The 27,176-nt window shown below is 40.0% G+C and overlaps 2 pseudogenes; both read right to left on the bottom strand.

Moving 5' to 3' along the window:
- Positions 1-8,472: 8,472 nt before the first annotated feature.
- On the bottom strand, positions 8,473-12,091 carry LOC112673199 (pleckstrin homology domain-containing family A member 1-like; annotated as a pseudogene).
- Positions 12,092-12,131: 40 nt separating this feature from the next.
- On the bottom strand, positions 12,132-12,909 carry LOC112673201 (polypeptide N-acetylgalactosaminyltransferase 12-like; annotated as a pseudogene).
- Positions 12,910-27,176: the final 14,267 nt, after the last annotated feature.

Genomic DNA, 27,176 nt, shown 5'->3' with positions numbered 1-27,176 from the left:
CTCTACTTGCCTGCTGTGGGCAATGTTTGGTCCTTGGCCAGAGGATGGTGATTGTTAACTAGGTGTGCTCTGGTATGCTTATTAAATGAAATCTGGTACTACCTCCACTAGAATTGAAGCCCTGCAGAATTCTCTGGTGAAGAGACATGGTATGTGCAGGAGTTTATACTGGTCTTCTGTGGCAGGGGCCCACCTCTCTAAGACTGAGGCAAGCTTGGCTGAAAAGGACAGTCCTGTCAGAGCACAAGGTTGTGGAACTTGGTGTAAACAAGTTAGGCAGCCAGTGTTGGAGCTGTGCTGTTTACTGCAGGTGGCTCTGTGTTTATACTAAAGGGCAGGAGAGGAAAATGATGCCAGACAGCTCTTTTTGTCTCCAGAGAGGCATCTCTATGAATGCTGCCTCTCAGGGAAGCAATCTTAGAAGATGGAATATTCTCCCCCTGTGTGTCTCAATTGTTTCTCAGATCACTGCTTGTACACTGTCTGCCTTCAGGTTGTTTGCCTGCCTTTTCTCCAGGAGCAACACAGTGCCCTCTAGGCTCTATCCCAGCCAAGCCTGTTAACGTTTAAAACTCTAGGCTTTAGGGATGTGGTGTGGACAAGTCCTTGTGCTCGTCTTCGAGGGGAGGGGCCTGCCTCACTGGACTGAGGTAAGTGTGGCCAAAAAGGGCAGTTGGGACAGAGCACAGGAGTATGGGGCTTGGTATAAGCAAGTTAGGCAGCCAGTGTCTGTAAGCCAATTCCTTTTAAGCAATCTCTGGTTCTGTTGCTTGAACACTTACAAATATACTATAATCTGCAATATAATTTTTGCACTCAACTTCACGTCAGCATCTGTTTTCTGAAAATCTCAATCTGTGATAGAGGTTTATATCGCAGGAGATGAGAAATGGACATATTCAGGATACATTTTTGACGGTAGAGTTGACAGGGTTTGCCGATGGGTCATATATGCCATGTGAGGCAAATACTTATTAATATTTATTTTAATTAAATATGCAGTAAATATTACTATTCCTTACCAATTTTAAATCTGGGAAATGCTGTGCAATGATAAGTGTCACATTTCCTTGCTCTCTTGAAGTTAGGCATAGCTATGTTCCTTTCTCTGATAAATGAAATATAAAAGGAAGTAAAAGGGACACCTGAGTGGCTCAGCGGTTGAACACTGGTCTTTGGCTCAGGGCATGATCCCGGGGTTCCAGAATTGAGTCCCGCATCAGGCTCCCTGTGAGGAGCCTGCTTCTCCCTCTGCCTATGTCTCTGCCTCTCTCTCTGTCTCTCATGAATAAATAAATAAATAAAATATTTTTTAAAAAGGAAGTAAAAAGTGTCACTTATTTTGGGAGCAGTTAAGAATTGATGAATGTTTCTCCATGCTTTCTTCTTCTTGCTGCTGTAACTGGTGAAGATTCAGAGGTTGTAGCCTCCATTACCCTATGTTCCCAAGAAAGGATAATATAGAGAAAATACCCCAGCTGATCCATGAAAAACATGTACAGTGAGCAAAAAATAAGTGTCAAATCACTGAGAGTTTGGTGTATTTTATTACAACAACTTAATCTTGCTTAGCCTGACTGAAATAGCTACTGGTACTGGAAGTGGAATGTTACAGAAACAAAACCCATGAAACCCTAAAATATATGGCATTGACTTAGCAGTCAGAGAGTAAATGGTGAGAAAAAGTTCTTTGGAAGCTCAGAGGAGTTAAAAAAATTGTTTCTGTTCACACATTTGGTAAATATCAAACCTTAATTTGAATGCAATTTTATTTGAGTCCAAAATGTATGCCATTTACCATTTTGTACAGCCTTTGATTTGGGGCTTAGGTGGTTGGATGGTGGTAGCTTGTCTTTAATTGGTGCATTTACCTTTTCGGTAAATATTATTTGTAGTATTATTGGGTATGTTCCAGTCATTGTGCAGAGTGGGAATAGGCATATGTACATTAATAAGTCAAAATAATTCTTTTTTGCATTTTTGGATTTTAGTTTTAATAGTTTGATAGTTTACTGTTTTATTTCATTTATGCTCATGAGAAATAATGCTCTGTAGTTTTCTTTTTTTGTACTGCTTTTATCTTATTTTGGAATTGGATTAATAGTTAAATCATAAAATGATTATAGGAAGTGTTCCCCTCCCTTTTATCTTCTAGAAGAGATTGTGTAAATTAGTGTTAATTTTTCTTTAAGTGTTTGATAGACTTGTCCAGTGAAACCATCTTGGCATAGAGATTCCTCTTTCTGGAACTTTTTTATTACCAATTCAAAATCTTTCATGGTTATAGGACTAATCAGATGATCAGATTATGTATATTATCTTGGTTGAGTTTTGGTAAGTTGTAATTTTTGAGGAATATTTCTTTTTCTTTTAAATAGTCAAATTAAAAAAAAAAGAAAAAATTGTCAAATTTATGAGTATAAAGTTGTTTGTAATATTCCCTGTTATGTTTTTAATTATGTAGGATCTATAATGAGATCCCCAATTTCATTCTTGGTATCATGATTTGTGTATTCTCTCATTCTATTTTTGCTCTTCTAGCAAAAGGTTTATCAATGTTATCGATCTTTTCCTCAAAAAATTTCCTTTTGTTAGTACTTGCATTGTATATTTTTTTCCAGTTTTCACTATAATCTATGTCATTGAATTTGAAGTTTCTTGTAAACAGCCGAATGCAGTTAGATTTTGTTGTTGTTGTTATTTTGTCACAGGTTCTTCAGGCTCTGTTTTGTTTGCTTCTACTCTGTTTCTATGTCCACATTGAATAAATGCTATGGATATATCCTCAGTTCATTGACTCTATGCTTTGTCTTCTCCATTCTACTATTGAGCCTACTTAAGCAAAGTTTTCTTATTTCAGTTGTATTATTTTTTACTGAAGATTTCTATTTTTCTTCATTTAAGAGAATTCTAAATTGTTTGTTGAAGTATTTTTATAATGGTTGCTTTAAAACTTTTAGTATGGATGATGTCTCAGACCCTGGGGATGAAGAAGCTTCCTGGGTGGAGCTACTTTTGCCCCTTGTCTCTGACAAGGGAAGGTAGCCTAGCAGGGAAGAAAAGCACTTCCCCTGGCTGCTTATCTGCAGGTCTCCTGATAGATCTTCCTGGCCATTGCCACCTGGCTCATTGATATTGGTGATAATACTTCAATTCAAGGGAGAAATGAACCTATCTGGGTTGTCTGCTACTGATAGTTTGGGCTTTGGAAATTGTCAGACCTGGGTTGCTTTATTTTGTTGAGTTGGAGGGGAGAGTCGTAAGACATTCTCTCCACCTTCCAGGGTCTTTTTAAATCCATTTTTATGTATCATGTGTAAAGTTTTTAGTTGTACTTGGTGGGAAGAATTTATCTTGTACCAGAACCATAAACCAACAGGTGATTTTTTTTTCCAACAGGTGATTTTTAATAAGAATTTTAGTTTGCAAGTAGACCAATGATTTGTATCTTTGTGTCTGCATGTTCTTTTCCTATCTACACTGGATAAAATCCTAATGATAAGATTCCTTGGTGCACAGTAAGTCATAGCTCTTATGAGTTATGATTTTCATGGTTGTGTGAATGACCTTAACATATTCATCACTCCTACAAAAAGGCATTAAATGTTCAAATTTTCTTCTTAATGCACCACTTTCTGGATTCCATACTGACAGCTCATTCCCCCTCTGCTTATTAATTTTTCTACAGTCTGTGCCCAATATAGTTTTGGGTTTCAAATTTCTTGGATTCTATTCTACTCTTTTAATATTTCACTGTTGTCATTTATATAGACCTATGTATTGCTAAATTACCTCAGATACTAATTTGGAAACACGAATATAAATATAGTATGCATGATAAATCATGGTATGCTATGTAAGAGCACCTTATATCTGAATAATACATAATAAAATTGTTAAAGCGAACTTAACATATGTTAAGGGCATTATAAAATGACTTTATAAATTTAGAAAGATGACTAAATTATATAAGTTCTTATGATCAGTAATTTAAATATTATAACATGTTAAATACATAAAAATGTATACAGAGGGCTTGGTATCCAGTGTCACCTGCATCTGGAGCACTGGCTCCACTAGCACTGAGAAATGGACCAATTTTGACAAGATGTAGTGCTGTAGTGTACCTGATGGGGTATGTTCAACCATGATATCTGAACTTTCTGGAAAACCTTCTTCAGAAGCTTCCAAACCCTGTGGAACTGTACCTTCACTGTGAACCAATATCATCTATGGTGTGTGCTGCACCATCTCTGCCAACTTCCCAGCTTCAATGATCTCTCAATGGCTAGAAACCATCTTGCGTTTTTACCACTGGGCAAGGTCAACAAGAGCAAAAATAAGCAAATGGAACTATATCAAACTAAAAAGCTTTTGCACAGTGTAGAAAATCAGCAATAAAACAAAGCAACATACTGAATGGGAAAGGATATTTGCAAATGATATAGCTGATAAGGGGTTAACATCCAAAATTTATAAAGAACTCATAAAACTCGGTATCAAAAATAAACTGGTTAAAAAATGGACAGAGGACCTGAATAGATATTTTTCCGAAGAAAATATACAGATGGTCAACAGGCACATGAAGAGATACTCAACATCACTATCAGGGAAATGCAAATCAAAACAACAGTTTGATATTTTACCTCACACCTGTCAACATGGCTATTATAAAAAAGACAAGAAAGGGATCCCTGGGTGGCGCAGCGGTTTGGCGCCTGCCTTTGGCCTGAGGCACGATCCTGGAGACCCAGGATCGAATCCCACGTCGGGCTCCCTGCATGGAGCCTGCTTCTCCCTCTACCTGTGTCTCTGCCTCTCTGTCTCTCTCTGTGTAACTATCATGAATAAATAAATAAAATCTTTTAAAAAAAAAAAAGACAAGAAATAACGAGTGTTTAGGAGGATGCAGAGAAAAGAGAACCTTCATATAGTGTTGGTGGGAATGTAAATTGGTGCAGTCACTATGGAAAACAGTATGATGGTTCCTCAAAAGATTTAAAGTAGAACTACATTATGATCCAGCAATTCCACTTCTAGGTATTTACCCAAAGAAAATGAAAACATTAATTTGAAAAGACATATGTACCCTTATGTTCGTTACAACATTATTTACAATAGCTAAAATATGAGAGCCACCTAAGTGTCCACTGATAAATGGGTGGATGAGAAAGATCATATATACATACAATGGAATATTAGTCATAAAAAGGAATGAAATCTTCCTATTTGTGACAACATGGATGGACCTAGAGGGTATTATGCTGAGTGAAATAAACCAGACAGAGAAAGACAAATACTGTATGACTTCACTTATATGAAGAATCTAAAATACAAGACAAACTAACAATCTAACAAATTTACCAACTATTTATGAGCTTTGTTCATAGTACAGGGAACATAGATAGCTACAGAAAACAATCTAATGGATGCCGGAGTGGAGGAGGTGGAGGGATAGATGAAATAGGTGAAGGGGATTAAGCGGTAAGGTACAGTTTTCCAGTTACAAAATAAATAACACACAATGATATAATGTACAGCATAGGGAATATAGTAACAAACAAAGGTACATATGTGCAATCTAGAAAAATAAGTAGCGTGAGGGCTAGATATTTGAGCAGAATCTTTGCCAGCAAAGTTTTTGTTAATTTGATTTTGGAACTCAGAGTTTTTATTTTATTTTTATTTATTCATGAGATACACAAACGCACACACACACACACAGAGGCAGAGACACAGGCAAAGGGAGAAGCAGGCTCCATGCAGGGAGCCCGACGTGGGACTTGATCCCGATCCTGGTCTCCAGGATCACACCCTGGGCTGAAGGCGGCGCTAAACCGCTGAGTCACCCGGGCTGCCCGGAACTCAGAGTTTTTTAAATAGTGACAAGAATGTGCAGTACTAGGAAAATCTGAAAGATGTTGTCAGTTGACTTTAAAGCAAAAATCTGGAGTTTCTATCAGTCATTGTTTTCAATAAAGTTCTTCAGTTTTGAGGAGGGAGAAAAAATCAGGTGCAAGTCCAGCTAGGCTCAAGATGAAGACATTGTACTTTCCATACTGCTGCCATGGCACTTGAAGATACACTGTTGAGATTCCTGAGTCTGTGTTGAACAGGCATGAAGTCTCCTTCTTTAGGATCTTCTCTGTGAGAATTCTTGGTATTTTTTGAAATTATTGCTGTAAATCTGTAAGTCAGAACTACCTCACCAGGTTTTGATCTTTTAAAGGAAGTATAGGGATATTTTGTTCATCACATGTCTCCTTAGCAGTGTCTCCTGACATCATACCTGGATGCTTGGGCACAGTGCCTGTCCTCTGGCACCCACAGCATCTATGCAGCTTGCTAGGTAGTATCACTTCCTACATTATATGGGAATTCCTTGCTTATATGGAAATGATATGTTTTGGGAGGTTAACTAACATCATACTGAACCAGGCTGACATCCTTTTAAATTCCAGCTCTGCTATTTAATAGCTGGGTGATCTTGGGCTTTTTAATTTATGTAAGTCTCAGAAACAGTATAAAATTAATACCTACTTCATAGCACTATTGTGAAAATTAAATAAGATACATTTAAAATACTTCTATCACTCATAAATACTACATAAGCATACAGTCAATGTGAACTATTTCAGTTGTTTCACTAGATTGTTAGAAAAGGTTGGGACTGTGTTTGTCTTCACTTTTGTACCCCAAGCACCTAGCACAATGTCTAGCCCATTGCTCATAATAATTTCTTTGTTACCTGAACTGTGCAACAGAAATAAAGATGCTGATGCTTGAATATTTATACTAACAGAAAAGGAAGCCTTCATTCAACTTCATTAAAATAAATTTAATTTTAAAAAATATATACAGAGTTGTACAATGTAGTCCATGCACCCACCATCCAGCCTAATAAATTAAACAACACTTAGGCTACAGTTTTGTGTTCTTTGAATCGTTATTATGATTCCACAATTTTTTTAGTAGCTCAGTGTGAGACTTTATTCTCTAAAAAAACAACAAAACACAGAAGCATGAGCCATGCAGCATACATGTACAAGTTCCTTCCTAAGAGAATGCATTTTAAATTCATTTCTTTTTAAGTTTTTTGAGTATAGTTGACACATACCATTACATTAGTTTCAGGTGCAGAACATAGTGATTTGAAAAGTTTATATATTATGCTATGTTCACCACAAGTGTAGCTACCGTCTCACCATACAATGCCATTACAATATCATTAACTATATTCCTTAGGCTGTGCCTCTTATTGCCATGACTTATTCATTCAATAAGTGGAAATATTTATCCTCCACTCCCCTTCACCCATTTTGCCCATTCCCCTCACCCCTCTCTACCCTGGCAACCATTACTTTGCTCTCTGTATTTATAGTCTGATTCTGCTTTTTGTTTCTTTACTCATTTGCCCTTTTTAGATTCCTCATATGAGTGAAATCATATGGTACTTGTCTTTCTCTTTTTTTTAAGATGTTATTTATTTATTCATGAGAGACACACACAGAGAGAGGCAGAGACATAGGCAGAGGGAGAAGCCGGCTCATGCAGAAAGCCCAATGTGGGACTCAATCCCAGGACTCCAGGATCACGCCCTGAGCTGAAGGCAGACACTTAAACCGCTGAGCCATCCACGCATCCCATATTTGTCTTTCTCAATCCAAGGCAATGCATTTTTAGGAGTGAGTTTAAAGCAATGACACTCAACAGTCATTTCTAATCAGAAACCAGTTCTGTCACCAAAGCCAAATTTGGCAGCTTTGCCACCTGAAGATTCAGTCAGCCTAAACTAGAATGCAGCATTCTGGTCGCAACTAACTTGTTTAAAAGGGAGCCTACCAGGGATCCCTGGGTGGCTCAGTGGTTTAGCACCTGCCTTCGGCCCCGAGTGTGATCCTGGAGTCCCAGGCAAGATCGAGTCCTGTGTTGGGCTCCCTGCGTGGAGCCTGCCTTCCCCCCCACCTCTCTATCATGAATAAATAAATAAAATCTTAAAAAAAATAAAAGGGAGCCTACTAGTTTTAACTTTTTTTTTCAGTGTATTTTCCTAATCAGCAGTAGGAATTATCTCACATATTTTGGGACAAAAAATGAAAATGCAGAAAAGAAAAATAAAAGGTCATGTTTCTTTATATTTCTTTAATTAGCAGAACTCAACATTTTTCAAGCCTTTTATTTTGTCTGGCAGTCTGACAAATTCAGTTTTCTTCCCTGAATTTCACTGTAATAAAAAACTGTAGTGAAAGAATTACCAGTAGTAAATATTGATTTCAATTTGCTTCCAACTAAGTCAAATGTAAATATATCCTTAAATGTGACCATTGCAAATGAGCTGCCATATAGTTCCTAGTATATTGTGTTTATTTATGACACTAGTCACTTTGAAAACAAAGTGGTACAAATTTTTTTTTAAAACAAAGTGGTACAAATTAACAAAACACTATAGATTCCTATAAGGTGACTAAATTTCATCTGAGATTTAAAATTCTATGTAATCTATGGTAATGTAGAGTTTATCCAGTGCATACACATGTATGAATTTGCACATACTCTTAAAACAATTATGCATTTCAAGTGGTGTGGTCAAAATTTTTTAAATACATAAAACATAGAAATTGGAACTCTAGAGCCAATTCAGTAAATTAACTTTTAGAAGATAGTTTAATGTGATTTTTTTCAATTAGTAAAGTTCCTTTTTTCATAATTTATCATTTAAAAATATACTTACACACCCTGATGACTATAGAGAAATAGTTTGCATTAGTGTTGACAAAGTCAGATACTGTAATTGTAAAAGGCAGTTTGGTTAACTCAACTTTCTATCATCAGTTGTAAGTATTGAGTAAGTCCTGGGACTTGGTTTCTTTTAGTAAACTCCACAGATTTCTTTAGTCCAGTTGTGCATTGCTTCAGGGCTATCAGCCTGCACATAGAAAGTTCAAAACAATGTTACAATTTCAAAGAGAATGTCCCTTATCATTACATTGCTCTGTCTACACTCCTGTACTCCATGATCTTCTTTAAGTGGTATTATCTGGAGAAGTTCCTTTTCCAGTTCAGATGTGAAGTAGCCTATTGTATTTTTATCCAATTGAAAAAATATCTTCTCTTCCAGTTACTTCATCACCATCCATTGCTTAACACAATATCCAGATTTGATAACTGCACTATCTGAAAGAGGTTTAGGGGGTAAAGAAGATGGCTTCATGATAATTTCAAATTATTTGTCAATACTTTCACCACGTTCATTTACTTCTTATGAGTTGGAGTGATGATGGATATACCACCAATGCCAGTTTTCTAACATGCTTGCTTCTTCCCATAACTTAGGTTATCAGAGTGACACTGTGAATCTGACTGCTTTGGTACTGTAGGTTTTAGAGCTTAGCTCAACACATTTACTTATTCTACTATATCTTGCTGATCATTAATTTGTAAGGAAATACTTCCGCATCCCTGCACTCATGACAAAAGAAGAACTCAGCCTTTGGCCTTAAGTTACTTGCATTGCTAATGTAGATAAGATTAATGGCTCCAATGTATTATGATCCAGAAGATAGGTTATGTGGATTACCCATGTACCATACAAAAGAATCTTCTCTGGACACAGGAAGATGGTGGTAGAGTAGAAGTTTACCTCATCACATGAACACAACTAGATAGCTATCAAATCATCCTAAATATCCCAGAAATCAACCAGAAAACTGACAGAAAAAACTCTACAACTAAACAGAAAAGAGTTCACATCAAAGAAGGTAGGAAGTATGGAGATCTGATTTAGGAGAGAAATATACTGTGGGTGCTACAGGGGGAGGCAGCCCTAGTGGAGAAGGGAAAGAAGGGGAGAAATAAGCACATGAGAGAAGGCACAAAGAGAACATTTCCCCAAAGTCATTGCCTTGGAGAATGAGAAGGGCTGAATTTCATGAGCTCTTAAACCAGCAGGGCTTAAATCCTGGAATTTCAAAGGTCATTGAGTTTGGCTGGGATAGAGGCTGCGGGCACAGTGCTGCTCCCGGAGAGAAGGCAGGAAAACTACACAGGATCAGACAGCATGGAAACAGTAGTCTGAAGAATGTCTGAGGCACACAATGAGATTATTTGCTCCCCTCACAGTGTATCCCTGAAAGGTAGCATTCATGGAGACACCAACACTGGATGCCCAACTTGATTACATCAAGCCCTACCACCCTATGATCTGGTAGTACTACCCTTCTCAGTCATGCATGCCTCAGTCTCAGCACGGTGAGTCTCCTCCCCAGAAGACAAGCACAAACCACTGCCCATACCACATCACCAAACAGAGAGTTCTACAGGGCCTCTATTCTGGTGGAGATAGTGGCAGGTCTCATTTCACAAGTAGACCCGTAGCACATGTTAAAAGTCACCACACTCTGGCCAAGGACCAAACACTGTCTACAATAGGCAAGGACAGCCTCCTCAGATGACTAGCATGAAGGATAGAACAGTCACAACACAACAATAGAGAACACACTGCACACACCAGAGACATTCCCTGAAGTGTGAAATGAGGAAGAAAAGAGAAAAGGGGAGCAGAAAATTTATTTGAGGAAATAATAGCTGAAAACTTCCCTAATCTTGAAGGAAACTGATATCCAGACCAAGGCAGCACAGGAACCCCTATAAAAATCAATAAAAACAGGCCAACACCAAGACACATTGTAATTAAATTTGCAAAAATAGTGATAAAGAAAAAAATCTTAAAACCAGCAACATAAAAAGAAGTACTTACCTTATAAAGGAAGACCCATAAGGTTAGCCTCAGATCTCTCCACAGAAACTTGGCAAGACAGAAAAGAGTGGCATAATATATTTAAATATATTTAAAGTGCTGAATGGGAAAAATCTTCAGACAAGAACACTCTATCCAGCAGGGCAATTATTAAGAACAGAAGGAGAGATAGAGTTTCCAGACAAACAAAAACTAAAGGAGTTCATGACCGCTAAAGCAGCCCTGCAAGAAATATTAAAGGGGACTCTCTGGGTGGGAAGAACAGATCAGAAGTGACAAAGACAAGAAAGGATCAGAGAGATCACTAGAAACTTTAACAGAACCAGTAATAAAATGTCACTAAATACATATCTATTAATAATTACTTTGAAAGAAAATGGACTAAATGCTCTAATAAAAAGATATAGGATATCAGAATGGATAAAAAACAAAACCTATCTATATGCTGCCTACAAGAGATGCATTTTAGATCTAAAGACACGTGCAGATTGAAAGTGAGGGGATGAGGAAACATCTATCATATTAATGGATATCAAAAGAAAGCTGGAATAGCCATTCTTATATCAGACAAACTAAATTTCAAACCAGAGACTGTAAAAACGGATGAAGAAGGCTACTATGTCATAATAAAGGAGACAAAAAAGAAGATGTAAAAACTGTAAATATTTACGCACCCAACATAGGAACAGCCAAATATATAAAACAATTAATGACAAACACAAAGGAACGAGTGGATAAAATACTGTTATGACAGTAGGGACATTAGCATTCCACTTACATCAAAGGATAGATCATCATAACACAGCATCAACAAGAACACAATGTCTAAGAATGGCATACTGGACCAGATTGACCTTCTTTGTACAATACAAAAATACTTAAAGGTTTAATTCTCTGAAAAGCAAGAGTTAATATTTTATTTATTTATTTTAAAGATTTTATTTATTTATTGGAGGGAGAGAGAGAGAGAGAGAGAGAGACAAAGGCAGGGACATAGACAGAGGGAGAAGCAGGCTCCGTGCAGGGAGCCTGATGTGGGACTAGATCCCAGGACTCTAGGATAACGCCCCAGGCCAAAGGCAGAGGCTTAACAGCTGAGCCATCCAGGAGTTCCAAGAGTTAACATTTTATGATTACCCTTTGAGAATAGAGTACTTGGGAGCAATTTTGAAGTTTTCAAAATCCGTACAAAGCTTGTCAAATCCAACATCACTTTCACAGACTGCAAAATGACTTCCTTATAAAAGTGGAGCAGCCAGGATGGGCTCTCTCACTGGGGTGAGGTCTCTCACTGTACTCAGCTAAGTCTGTGTTGGACACAGAGTCCAGGGGCATCCCGCTCCCTCCATGAGCTCGTTGGTACAGTGACGCTTTATTACATGTGTTCCCTGAAGAGCCATTTCTAATGTTCCAAATCCGTGCAGTCCCATAAGGATGGTATGAAACTGTCACTGAATGCCTTCCTCTCAGCCTGAACGAATTCATTGGACTGTATGTGAAATAAAGAACCATCCTCCTGCAAGATGAACTTCTGATTCCCTGTGGCAGTTTCCTGGCAGAGATGCATGATGAGAAGATCCGTTCCTGCGTCCACAGCTATGCAGACCTCTGGCTGGTGGGTGTCACAGTGTATTTCATTCTGGGACGTGTATTCAAAAACTGGTTCTGACCTATTCCATGATAGAGGTTAGAAGGACCTGGCGTCCCACGATTTGGTTTTCACTGGGAGGGTTAGAGTCAAAGCAGTAATCTTTCAGTCCTCTGTTCCAGAGCATCCCAAAGAAGGCAGGCCTGTCATCAGGCACGTGCAATTCTGGGTACACGTTCTCCAAGAACACCTGAAATCCTTCCGCTGGAGCTTTGCATGGAGCTGCCTCCTCTCTGTCACATCCCCAAAGGGTTCCACGCGGGTGTGGGGGTTGTGATGGTCGTTAAGCTCTTTAAGTTCATCCATCCACACTTGAGTTATTCGGCTGCTGCTGGCCACAGCCTTGTTGTGGTAGTAGGGTTGAGTATACTTTGTAAAACACTGACACTTTATGTCTAAAAACATCTGTCCAGACAGCCTCAAGATGACTGCAACTCCTGCAACATGGTAGCAATGTGCTTCTTGAAAGGAAATCTTACTTTTTAAAGCAGTTTCAGGCTTAGAGAATTACTATGAAGAGAGTAAAGACAGTTCCCATATACCCGACAATCACATTCCCTATTACGATCATTTAATGTTGATGTGGCACAACTGTAACATTAATGAACTGATATTGATGTGTTATCATTAACCAAAGACTACACTTTATTCAGACTGTCTCAGCTTTTCTCGAATGGCCTTTTCAAGTTCCAAGATCCCATCCAGGATACTAACTCCTATTTAGTACTTATACCTTCTTAGGCTTCCGCAGTTGTGACAGTTCTGTCATTTCTGTTGAGTTTCATGCCCCTGACAGTTTGAAATTAATAGAAATACTCCACAGGTCTTTAGCTTACTGTTAGCATGGTATGTCTTTCTTCATCCCTTTACTTTATTTAGCCTCTCGGAATCACTCTCTTAAAAATAGGTGCTTGCAGACAATATACACTGGTGAATTTCTAAAATCCACTCTGACTTTGGATTGCTATTTATACGCCATTCCTTTTTTTTTTTTTAATTTTTATTTATTTATGATAGTCACACACACAGAGAGAGAGAGAGAGAGGCAGAGACACAGGCAGAGGGAGAAGCAGGCTCCATGCACCGGGAGCCCGACGTGGGATTCGATCCCGCGTCTCCAGGATCGCGCCCTGGGCCAAAGGCAGGCGCTAAACCGCTGCGCCACCCAGGGATCCCTATACGCCATTCCTATTTAAAGTGGATACTGATATACTTGCATCGATATCAACCATGTTTGTAGCTGTTTTCTATTCATTACAAGAGGCTCACTTTCCTGCCTTCTCTGGTTTTAATTGAGCATGTTTTATATAAAGCCAGGTTTTTTTGCACCTCTTAGTGTATAGATTATAGGTGTTTAAAAACATTTTAGAACTTCCCTTAGAGGTTACATATACATTGCAAACTAATGTAAGGCCAGCTTCAGATGACACTATTGACAAACTGAGCAGGTAACTTAACAATACTTCTGCCCTTTTTTTACATGACTGTCATTCTTTTCACTTACTCCTTGCAATACTCACCGGCTATGCTTAAGTCTCATTATTTAAACTTTTTTTTTTTTTTGCCATTTATCAAGAATAAAATAAATTTTATTATTTAAACGAGTTACTTTTCAATCTATTAAGAACATGAAAAATTAACTTTATTTGCCTTTCTGTGTTTCTTCTCTGGTGCACTTCCTTTTTAATGTAAATTTTTTTTAAATCCAATTTTTTTACCTTTACCATTTTTCTTCTTCCTGAATAAAATCTTTTCCATTTTTTTTTTTTTGCAGTATAAATGGTGACAATTTCCTCTATTTTTCTGTCTGAGAGAAAAAGTTTTTCTTTACTCTGCCGTTTTTACAGAATATATTTTACTATATATATAATGATCCTAGGATGGTGAATTATTTTTCTTTTGGCACATTAAACTGTCCCCTTATACTCTCTTCTTGCTTGCATGATCACTCACAGGACTTCATTGTAATTTTCTTGTTCCTCTAGGGGTAATGAAGTTTCCTAGTTGTTGTTCCTGTTGTTCTTGAGAGAGAGAGAGAGAGAGAGAGAGAGAGACAGAGAGGGAGAGAGAGAGAGAGAGAGAGAGAGAGAGGGAGAGAGTGTGTGTGTGTGTGTGTGTCTTGGTCTTCTTTTCTTCAAGATTCCTTCTTTGCCTTTTCTTTAATTCAAATTTATAGTCCATGAGGTAGCCTTTCTGGTTTTAATAACTTGCTGTCCTGTGAGCTTTCTGGGGATCTGATTCAGTGCCTATCAGTAATTTGGAAATTGCACAGTCATCATTTTTCAATTTTTTTCCTGTTCTCTTTTTCTCTTGCTTCCACTTCTGGTACTCGAATTATGTGTATGTCATATATTTTGAAATTGTTCCACAGATATTGGATGTTCTTCTACTCTGCATTTTTTCATCTTTTTTTCTATTTGCGTTTCACTTTGGGAGGTCCTTGTTGGCCATTCTTCAAGGTCACGGATTCTTTACTTGGGCAGGTCACAACTACTGAGGATCCCATCAAAGACATTTTTCACAGCTATTGCAGTAGTATGAATCCTGGCATTCCTTATTTGTTCACTTTTACAGTTTCCATCTATCTACCTCCATTACCTATCTATTATTGCATGTTGTCTACTTTTCCCATTAGAAATCTTAACATATTTATCTTAGTTGCTTATCTTCCCTGTCTGATCATTCCAGCTGCTATGTCATATCTGAATTGGATCTATATTGCTTTGACTGTTTGTTCTTTCTGGAACTCAGATGATTCAAATGTTGGCCCTTCAGCTTTAGTCCCATAGCTCCCAAACTCTCTGTTCATGTTTGTTTGCTTGTTGTACCGTTTTCCTGAATACTATGTTCTGTTGATCTGTCCTCAAGTTCACTGATTTCATCTTCTGTCATATCTACATTCCACAATGGATTCCAACCAGCAAGTTTTTTATTTTCCTTATTCTATTTTTTAAATATTTAATTCCCATTTGGTACATTTTATAACATTTCTGTGACTTGGCAAAGGTTTGCTATCTTTTTTTTTTTAATTTCACAGTAATCCATAATTACTCCTTCAAGAAATTTTATATTGGCTACTTTAAAATCGTTGCAAACTAGTCCCCACATCTGATTCATCTCTATGGTTGTCGGGGATTGTCTTTTCTCATTTAAGTCTTGACTTCACTGGTTCTACACAGGGAGAATGATTTTTTTTATCATTGACCTGCACATATTGGATATGCCACAAAAAGACTCTTGATCCTTTCATAGTAAGTTGCCCTGTTTTAAGGTTTGGCCTGTCTGTTCTGGCCTACTTTGGTGGGCTGTAATTCCATAGTCACTTAGTTTCATGAGCTCTTGCAATGCATTCTGAACCACACTGATCTGAGTCCACCTGCTTTTCTGATGGGTGATTGCCAGAGATGCCCGTGGTAGCAGAAAATGCTTCCGTGGGCCATAGGGTGTCATTAGAGGGGGATATGGGATTCAGGATCTAAGGGATGTAGAGCATTTCCCCCTTGCCTGTTTTTCAGTCACCCAGTACCACTGGCTTTCCTACTCTGTATCTGCCAGTATACCCTGGGGAGGGAGGCATCTGCCAGGTCATCTGCTGCTGGGTGGAGTGTGGAGGCACCCCCAAACTAGTTCACCTCTGGTGCAAATACCAGACCTAGTTGCTTTCTGCCAATGAGTGGAGGAACTGCAAGTGCCTGACCTGGTGTTGTTTAGCAGGGCAGAATGCCATGAGCCACCATAACTAGTTGGAAACTTTCTGTTGACTGGAGTATAGGGAGATGCTGGCCTTGGATCACCTTCCACCATTGAATAGACACCTAGGAGACATGGAGCCTACTGGAGTCCCCTGTGCAGGTGCTGAGGCACACCTGCAGTAATCTTGAGAAGTGTGTGTGTGGGGGGGAGGGGGACGGATAAGGCCTCTGAGAAGCAGCTATAGGTGCTGCTTTGGGAAGGTGGATCCTGCTGTCCCCTTCATTTTGGGGGGCAGAGTGGGTTGACGTGCCCCACCCCCAAGGCGAGGACTAGCTCTTGCAAATGCTGTAGATAGTTCCTCTTGGTGCTTCTATTGTGTGTCCATCTCTCCTTTATGTCACAGTCGAGCTCCCATTTTTCCTGATGTTCACCCATTGAAAGCAGGCTCTGCTTTTGTGTGTGTGTCTATGTACTTTAATTGTTTCTACTGTCTTCCTCTGCTTTTCCATGAGAATTGGCATTTCTTTGTTGCACATCACTGGAACTTGAGTCAAGACTAGACAGCGGTAAAAACAAAGGTCAGGGAATCCACCACAGCGTAGATATTCAAATCCTTAGGTTCCTAGCTAGACCACCTTTTCCTTTCCACCGGTTACAGCCTTTTTGTAATGATTTGTTGAAATATTTCCAAGGAAATCATTTTAATTTGGAGGGTAGGAGCAGGAAGAAGTGAGTCTATTCTATCATCCCCACAAACCAAAAGTTCTTTTGGTATTTTTATAAGTAGGATTCTCTGCAATGCTCCTAATCTCCTGTCCTTTAGACGTTCTTTATTAATGCCTGGCTATGATCAAAGAAACAGAAAATCCTTCCCCCCTCTTTCCATCCCTCCATGTTTGCCTTAAAAATGTTAGTTTTATTCACATCAATTTCACTTGATTTGTTAGTTCTATGAAGATTTACTTATCAATAACAGCCCCAATTTGCCTCAGGTTTTCTATTTTATTATTGACTGAGTTCATACCATACCAAATTCCTGAAGGCAGAGAATAAACTTAGAATAAACATCCCTGAATTAGCACTAGCACATGCTTACAATCTTCTGCCTATTGTTTTTAAACTTCAATGACAGATTGATTGTAGAAAAAATTGTTAGGTCACACTTTTTTCCTTGATGATTTTGTAGTTTTGCTTTGCCAAAATGTATCTTTCAAACCCCAGCATTCTACTGATACCTGGTGGGACAAGCCTCTGATATTAATATCCTTTTGGAATGTAGTTTAGAGCTGGATTTGCATATTTATTTTAGACTTTAAAAAACGACTGGAAATAAACTTAAAAATCATCTTTGGATCATTTCCGCTTCCACCTATGGTCCTGAAGAAAGAGCTTGTTGCAGTCCTATTACCTCACAGAGAAAAACCAAAATCTGGGTAAAGGCAGGGAGAGGGGGAACCAGACCTTGCTTGAAGGCATCAGAGAACGTCTTCTCTGCCCAGCACATCAGGGTACAGGAATCTGGAGAGTAGGGAAGCTGTGCAGGGGAATGCAACAATCTTGTGCTCCTTTTCTCCCTCGGGGAGAAGGCCTGAAGGCCGCACTACCCTGAGTGACAGGGCATCATTCTATAGACAAAGCAGCCACTAAGTGAGAGAAGACAGCAGCTCCTCAGAAAACTCATGGGGCTAGGGAGACAAAACTTGGAGTTCAACTTACAAAGCAGTCAATATTTGAGAAGTCAAGACCTTAAGAAGAAGAAAGGCAGCCAGATGTGATGCCTGCATTGGGTGGTTTTCTCCCTGGAGGCATTTGTCTGTACCAAAGCTGCATAGGGCATGCGACTCTGAAGCTGAGCAGACAGCTGTTAAAAGTCTCAACAGATTTCTCAGCAGTCCCAGGGTTTAGGGAAGTAAAAAAGATGAGTGCAGAACTTACCAGCGCCCTCAGGAACACCCCAGTTCCTGGGACCCCCTCAAGTGCTGCCATCTGGGAGGGGGGAATACCTGAGGTAGTCTAAATCATATAAAGCCCTGAGCACCTGTGAGTCAGCTCAGCCACTGTCTGGATTGATGTCATTGCCTCTACACTGGATGCTTGCCAGGGAGAAGGTGAAACTTCTATGGAGGGACAAGCATCAACTTTTCCATAAAGAATGCCTGACACTTCATTAAACCACCAGACATATCAAGAACCAGATGAAGAGAAAGAGGAAGAGAAAAACATCCCCAGAATACCCCCAATGGCATACTTATTAGATGCGGGCTGTGAAATCATTATGATTAATATGTTCAAGACTATGGATTGCAAACTTGAGATTTCATCGGAACGCTAGAATTTCAAAATCAATCAAATGGATACACTGAAAAATGGAAAGCTAGAAAATACAATTGCTGACATTACGAATTCTACAGTTGAGTGTAACAGCATATCGGAACCAGCAGAATGGAGGGAGAGGAGAGAGAAAAGTTCAGGGAAAGGGCAAGCAGAAGGCCGACAGGTGCATAGGTTTGTCCGTGGGACCTCAGAGACACAACTCGTGCATAGAAGGAAAAGGACAGGCGATGGTTTAAGCAGCAGCTTTTACCTATGGCGCCCTTGCTGGATACTGGACACTCTGTCTGGGCTCTGCAATCATTATCCAGAGACAGACTTAGGTATCCCTTCTAGAGGGCTGCCTCTGGCCCTCAAGAGACACTTCTGCCTCCTGATCCAAAGCCCTAAAAGTTTTTTGTTAACTTTCCTCGACATCTTAAAAGCCATCTACGAAAAGCCCACAGCAAATATCATTCTCAATGGGGAAGCACTGGGAGCCTTTCCCCTAAGATCAGGAACAAGACAGGGATGTCCACTCTCACCACTGCTACTCAACATAGTATTGGAAGTCCTAGCCTCAGCAATCAGACAACAAAAAGACATTAAAGGCATTCAAATTGGCAAAGAAGAAGTCAAACTCTCCCTCTTTGCTGATGACATGATACTCTACATAGAAAACCCAAAAGCCTCCACCCCAAGATTGATAGAACTCATACAGCAATTTGGTAGCGTGGCAGGATACAAAATCAATGCCCAGAAATCAATGGCATTTCTATACACTAACAATGAGACTGAGGAAAGAGAAATTCAGGAGTCAATCCCATTTACAATTGCACCCAAAAGCATAAGATACCTAGGAATAAACCTCACCAAAGAAGTAAAGGATCTATACCCTAAAAACTATAGAACACTTCTGAAAGAAATTGAGAAAGACACAAAGAGATGCAAAAATATTCCATGCTCATGGATTGGCAGAATTAATATTGTGAAAATGTCAATGTTACCCAGGGCAATTTACATGTTTAATGCAATCCCTATCAAAATACCATGGACTTTCTTCAGAGAGTTAGAACAAATTATTTTAAGATTTGTGTGGAATCAGAAAAGACCCCGAATAGCCAGGGGAATTTTAAAAAAGAAAACCATATCTGGGGGCATCACAATGCCAGATTTCAGGTTGTACTACAAAGCTGTGGTCATCAAGACGGTGTGGTACTGGCACAAAAACAGACACATAGATCAATGGAACAGAATAGAGAACCCAGAAGTGGACCCTGAACTTTATGGCCAACTAATATTCGATAAAGGAGGAAAGACTATCCATTGGAAGAAAGACAGTCTCTTCAATAAATGGTGCTGGGAAAATTGGACATCCGCATGCAGAAGAATGAAACCAGACCACTCTCTTTCACCATACACAAAGATAAACTCAAAATGGATGAAAGATCTAAGTGTGAGACAAGAGTCCATCAAAATCCTAGAGGAGAACACAGGCAACACCCTTTTTGAACTTGGCCACAGTAACTTCTTGCAAGATACATCCACGAAGGCAAAAGAAACAGAAGCAAAAATGAACTATTGGGACTTCATCAAGATAAGAAGCTTTTGCACAGCAAAGGATACAGTCAACAAAACTAAAAGACAACGGACAGAATGGGAGAAGATATTTGCAAATGACATATCAGATAAAGGGCTAGTTTCCAAGATCTATACAGAACGTATTCAACTCAACAGCAAAGAAACAAACAATCCAATCATGAAATGGGCAAAAGACATGAACAGAAATCTCACAGAGGAAGACGTAGACATGGCCAACATGCACATGAGAAAATGCTCTGCATCACTTGCCATCAGGGGAATACAAATCAAAACCACAATGGGATACCACCTCACACCGGTGAGAGTGGGGCAAATTAACAAGGCAGGAAACCACAAATGTTGGAGAGGATGCGGAGAAAAGGGAACCCTCTTACCCTGTTGGTGGGAATGTGAACTGGCGCAGCCACTCTGGAAAACTGTGTGGAGGTTCCTCAAAGAGTTAAAAATAGACCTGCCCTACGACCCAGCAATTGCACTGTTGGGGATTTACCCCAAAGATTCAGATGCAATGAAACGCCGGGACACCTGCACCCCGATGTTTCTAGCAGCAATGGCCACAATAGCCAAACTGTGGAAGGAGCCTCGGTGTCCATCGAAAGATGAATGGATAAAGAAGATGTGGTTTATGTATACAATGGAATATTACTCAGCCATTAGAAACAACAAATACCCGCCATTTGCTTCAACGTGGATGGAACTGGAGGGTATTATGCTGAGTGAAGTGAGTCAATCGGAGAAGGACAAACAGTGTATGTTCTCATTCATTTGGGGAATATAAATAATAGTGAAAGGCAATATAGGGGAAGGGAGAAGAAATGTGTGGGAAATATCAGAGAGGGAGACAGAACATAAAGCCTCCTAACTCTGGGAAACGAACTGGGGGTGGTGGAAGGGGAGGAGGGCGGGGGTGAGTGTGTGACGGGCACTGAGGGGGACACTTGACGGGATGAGCACTGGGTGTTATTCTGTATGTTGGTAAATTGAACACCAATAAAAATTATTTTATTAACAAAATAAAAAATAAAAAAATAAAAGTTTTTTGTTGTTATACAAACATATGTAGAGTGTGAAATGGTCACTTTCATCATTTTAAATGTACAACTTAGTGGCATTAGTTAGGTTCACAGTCTTGTGCAACTGTCACCACTCTTGTCAAACTTGTTACTACTGAAACAGACACTGGGTGCACATTGATCAATAACCCCCTCTCTACTCTTCCCACCTAGTCCGTGGTATCCTCTACCCTACTTTCAACTTCTATCATTTTGCCTCTTTTACACATTCCAAATCTGTGTAAAAAGCCTAAGATATGTGTCTGCTTGTGTCTGGGTTATTTCACCTAGTATAATGTTTTCAAGGTTGACCATCTTGTAGCATGTATCCTAAAGACACTTTAAAGGTTAGAAATAACAAGATTTCCATCTGCTTTTGGGTTGGCAAGAAAGATTTGGAACTGACCTTTGGTATCCCACTGTAGGCATGTGCATAAGTCACTGCACACCTTTTCAGGCACACCTCCGATAATTTAGGGGTGAGTTTAGGCAAAGATCGAGTAAGAGTCCCCTTCCCTGACAACTCTGCCAGTCAAAGATGTATTGTTGGAATAAGTGAGTGAGTGAGATGTTCTCAATTCTGTGAGACAGAAAAGAACTAAAAGGGGTTTTCATCACAGAACCCTCATTCTCTATTCAAGATGAAATAAGGAATTATCGAGACTGGTTTCTGAGACATCTGATGGTCAGGTTTCTTTTCTTAGTGGATGAATTACTTCAAGATCAGAGCAGAGAAATTGTACGCTCTTTTCTAACTCTTCATCAAAGGAACTCAGCCATCTCCTATGGGAAAGAAAACAAACAAACAAACAAACATTGTTTTTTCCCAGGTTCGGGGTTTGGGACACAACCTGTTCACTGTCTCTCTCACACCAGGTGACTCTTTTCTGATATGCACCCAATATAATTGACAGAGACAGCACCCAGCCACCACACTATTCCTCCTTTCTCATTTGGGTATCTGACGGGGTTTGCTTCATCTATTGCAAGACAGATTTTATAACCAATAGGCAGGCATGGAACCATCAAGAGGATAATAATAGAATTAATAATGGTAAGGCATCCTCCTGTGCCCTTGCTCTTACTCGCCTACAAGGATCTACTATGAGCAGGTATGTTTCTTACCTTCAGTGCCTTGATTTTCTAGGAAGGGTCGAGTAAGTCTACAATACGCTTTCAGAGAAAAGAGGAAACGTCACATGTCAACAGGTGAGTCTGCAGGATTATGATGTCTCAGTCGAGTTTCTCATGGCATATGAAAACATTGGTAGAAATTTAATGGAATATTTTTAAAACATCCAAAGACTAAGTCCTGAGTTGCTTTAATAAGGGGAATTTCTGGGGATCCCTGGGTGGCTCAGTGGTTTGGTGCCTGCCTTTGGCCCAGGGCACGATCCTGGAGTCCCGGGATGGAGTCCCGCATCGGGCTCCCGGCATGGAGCCTGCTTCTCCCTCCTCCTGTGTCTCTGCCTCTCTCTCTCTCTCTCTCTCTCTCCGTGTGTGTGTGTGTGTGTCTATCATGAATAATAAATAAATAAATAAATCTTTAAAAAAAATAAGGGGAATTTTCCTCTCCCCAGTACTCTTCAGAACAGACTCACACAACAAGAACTCGTCAGTCTACAAATAGCATTGAGCCACATGCATCTACCTAACTAGAGAATAGTGTTCGGTTGGCAGGATCCTCATCTCAGGAAACACAAGTCTGAAAGGATGGGCATTAAGGACAGAGGAGAACTGAGTCACAACCCTCTGGCATGGGGTAAAACTCGGTAGGGGGAGCAAAGCTGACATAAAAAAAGAACAATTCTTTGCTTTTGTGAATGGCAACCTATTATTGGCATGAAGTGGAGTGTGGGGTGTAAGAGAAAGGCCTTCCAGGAACTTTCTTTCATGTTCCGGCAGGACACCGGCAGGCCTCTGACGTCATGACAGAGGCACGTGGAACCAAATGCACATCAGATGCATTCTTTGTAATTATGGTGGGATGTGCTGGCAACACGACCAGTGTGGCAGCTACCTCTGAGTATGGTAGGATTGCTAAGACTCTAAGACAGTTTCCCTAGTAGCGTGGCAGGCCTCGAACTCTTCCTGTGTCAGTGCATGGTTGAGTTCACATGACCCCACATATCACCTTTGATCAGGCTGTGCAGAATGGGCAGCAGGGATAGTGTGGGGTAGTGTATTAGTTTACAAGAGCTGCCACAACAAAATGTCACCTGCTGGGTGGCTTTAGGAACATAAGTTTATTTTCTCACAGTTCCAGAGTTAGGAGGTTCCAAGATCAAGGTACCCATATGGCTCACGTTCCCCTGAAGCCTCGCTCCTTGCCTTGCACATGGACACCCTCTTAGATGCCTCTTCACATGTCGTCCTTCTGTGTTCACACACCGCTGTTTTTTTTTGTTTTTTTGTTTTTTTTTTTGTTTTTTTGCGTGTGCCCTAATCTCCTCTTCTCAGAAGGACGCCAGTCAGATTGGAGTAGGGGCCACCCTAACAGCTTCATTTTAACCCAATCCCGTATTCAAAAGCCCAATCTTTGGGATGCCTGGGTGGCTCAGAGGTTGAGTGTCTGCCTTCGGCTCAGGGCATGATCCCATGTCCCATGTCCCGGGATCGAGTCCCGCATCGGGCTCCCTATGGGGAGCCTGCTTCTCCCTCTGCCTGTGTCTCTGCCTCTCTCTCTGTGTGTCTCTCATGAATAAATAAATAAAAATCTTTAGAAAACAAAAACAAAAGCCCAATCTTCAAGTACAGTCATATTCTGAGGTCCTGGGGGTAAACGTTTTAATATAGGAATTCGGAGGGCACACAACTTAGCCCAAAACAGGCAGGATCAGTGCTGAGACACCCTGTCAGCCCCATTTGTGCCACCATCTTCCATCATCAGAGAAGTGGCCAGAATTAAAAGTGTGTCCCTTCCCCTGTTTATGTTTCCCTTAGTTAATGTAGTAAGTCAGAGGTCGAACGATGATCCAGGATAGAGGGAAAGTAATGTGCCATAGAGGCAATAATCAGAACCCCAAACAAGCCACTCCACCTCTTCTCTAGGAGTTTGTGGTCCCTCATGCATAACAAGGAGATTGATGCTGGTTACCTGTGTCATAGGATTATTGGAAGGACAGAACATGAAAGGACAGTTATGAAAGTGCCTGGAAACAGTTTGTGGCTAATCTTCGTGAATTTATCCCCTTCCGTGCATATTCAATCCTTACCATGGAGCGTGTTTTTGATCCTAGGAGCTCTGCCTCTCCTTCTCACTGGATTTGTTGATCTCTGGCCCAACAGTCTTTCCTACCAATGTCCTATTGTAAGAAAAACTGGTTTTGTTTAAAAATGCATCCTGCCCGATCCCAGTGCAGTCATGGCTATCCCATTCCCCTTTGCCGGGTGATGGTACGTCCAGCCTCCTCTACACCTAATGGTGGTGGCCATGTGACCCAGCTCTGCCCACGGAACTCGATGGGCCATATGTAGGTGTCTTCTGTGGAAGATTCTGTTTCTTGAGAAGAAGGACATATGTGCAGTGGGATGTTAATTCAGTCATCAGAAAGAAGGAAATCCTGCCATTTGTGACAGGGATTTAGAGCTAGAGCCTTCTTCTGATCTAGTCTGCATATTTTGGCAAGTGTGAGGCAGAGGCAGTGTTGCAGGTTTCTCTCGGGAGGCACAGATTGGTTGGCTCTCTCTCTTTTTATAATGCCAGCATGGGGCGCTGGCGCCCTTTGAGGCTTAAAATTGAGATATTTTAATTCTATGTACCCTTCTCTTCTTTATGTATTACATGGAATTCTTCTCTGATGAGCAACTTCCCTCATCCACTCTTTGGGAACCAGCGTTACACTTCATATGCCAAACATGGGATGATTGTTTCATTATTTGCCTCTGCTCACCCAATTTCAAAATAATGAATTTACGTCCCAGCATTTAATAATGGTGACTATGAGGTCTTTGTTTCTTTAGAATCACTATGGACTCAATGTTGATGTGTTTAGGTCCATCTTAGTTATTATTCTTGCTGACACTCAGTTTGTCCCTAAGTGATGCAGACTCCATCTGAATCTGCCTACACAGGGGCAAGCACACAGCAGGTGCTTAGTAAATGTGTGCTGAAAGTATGTCAAACAACTGAGTGAGGTGTATTGATAGCATACTTGATTGTTTTGTCATAACATTACAGTACTGTGCCCGCCACCTCCAGCAGATGTTTGAGGCTGACATGACCCCTTTGCTCTCTTTGGTGTTTTTCGAGTAGTGCTACCCTAGGATCAGAAAATTGATCACTCACTCTTCTTCATTGGAAATTTCTACTTTGACGGGGGCGTGGTCAGGGACAAGTGACCTCAACTCATGGATCTGATTATCTTTTGGCTTCCAAAATTCATTTCCTCACATGGCCATTAAGCCTCACTCACACTGTTTTCTCCGTGCTCACCTGTGCCATCATCTGCTATTGCTGTAATTCCCAGAACCCTGCAGAGCCCAGATTTCTTCTTTCCCTAACACAGCTCCTCCTTATTACCGTCCCAGCACTCCTATGGAAGTAGTTTGTCAGCAAATCAACAAATGTCTTTATTCTGCTTCTTCATCCAGTGGCTTTTCCAGTTATGGCTGTGCATGTTGAAGGCTGAGTGTTTGACCTTGGTCACGTCAAAGGCCCTTTGGTGACAAGCCTCCGTTTCCTCAAACTTCAACTTTCCAATTTCTAACATGGGGCTAAGAGCTAGCTTGCTCTCCTGTGTCTGTGTGAAATGAGTTCCACAGAAGATTGCTAGAACATTATAAATCATACAACGTCTGGTTGTGTGAATTTTTGGTACCCACAATTGCTTGAATACAGGCTGCATATAAGAAGTGTTGGATTAAATGTGGGGGAATTAGACAACACCTTCAACCTATCCCAGTACTCTTAGAGACGGCAGTAATACTTACACATGAATCACTGGATTATAGCCAGGATTCAGTTGGCCATCGTGTTAGCATATAAGGATCCTTTTTTCTCCTTTTAACCCCCAGATTTGACTACCTCCTGGGAGGGCTACTCCAGCAGTTGGCTATTCGGCAATTCTGTTCTAGTTGAGGTTGCTTCACCTATTTTTTTAGTAGCATTTGGATACTGATAGAAAATGATTGAGTGTGGGTTCATTTATCCTAGATTTTGGAATTTGTGTGCAAATTTGACATTAAGAATATTACAGTAAACTTCTGTTTTGTAGTTCTATCCTTCCTTAATTTTGGAAAAATTTGATAAACAACTTCTGAGTGTGTTTTGGAAGTTTTAGGTAATGGGGGCTCCCTCAGACTGGAGATAATTTTTTTTTTCTGTTTAACCTAAAATTTTGCCTTTTTCCACTCCCATGTTTGGCTGTTAGGCGTTTCACCTATGACTGAAAGTAATCTCTTTTACCTTAATCTAATAGTATTGGGCAGTTTTTTTCTGAAAAAGGATGAAGCTGCTGAAATGCCTTATAACTCTTGCTTCTGTGGCTCTTTTTGGCCTCTCTGTATCTCTTGTAACTAGCACCCCAGAGTATAGCTATAGATGTGGATTCAAACCGGGCCTGAGGAGGAAAGAAAGCTTTTACTCAGACATTAGGCCCCCTCAATGCTGTTGCTATGGGAGATGATGCATCCTGATTGTGTTGTTGCCATGGTAACCATGCACTTGACCCAGTCTTGTTCAGACATGACACACCAAAGGCAGATTTTCCTCAGCCTCCAGCACCATCTCCTTTGTCAGTATGGAGTGAGAAAAGAGTCAACAGAATTATTTTTCCAATGACATTCACTACTGTATAAGTAATTTGGGGCCATAATTGGACATGATTGCTTCTGTAATTTTTAGTATTGTAAGCAGGTATGTGCATATATAAATCATTTGTGCAATGTGAAATACTGGATAAAACACAGCAATTGCTTTCTGAAGTGATGGAGGAGCATTCATTTAATATATTATTCATGATTTTAATGAATTGAAATAAAATTAACTAGTGCTTATTGAGCATTTGCTATCTACCAAGCTCTACTCCTTATCTTCTAAAGGTAGCTTGATTAGCACCAGCTTGGTATTCAATGTATAATAAACCCAAAATAATATATGCATGAGATAATTGTG

The sequence above is a fragment of the Canis lupus genome, chromosome X (assembly GCF_003254725.2).
Source record: "Canis lupus dingo isolate Sandy chromosome X, ASM325472v2, whole genome shotgun sequence".
Lineage (NCBI taxonomy): Eukaryota > Metazoa > Chordata > Mammalia > Carnivora > Canidae > Canis > Canis lupus.
This window is presented reverse-complemented; position numbering and strand designations above follow the sequence as displayed.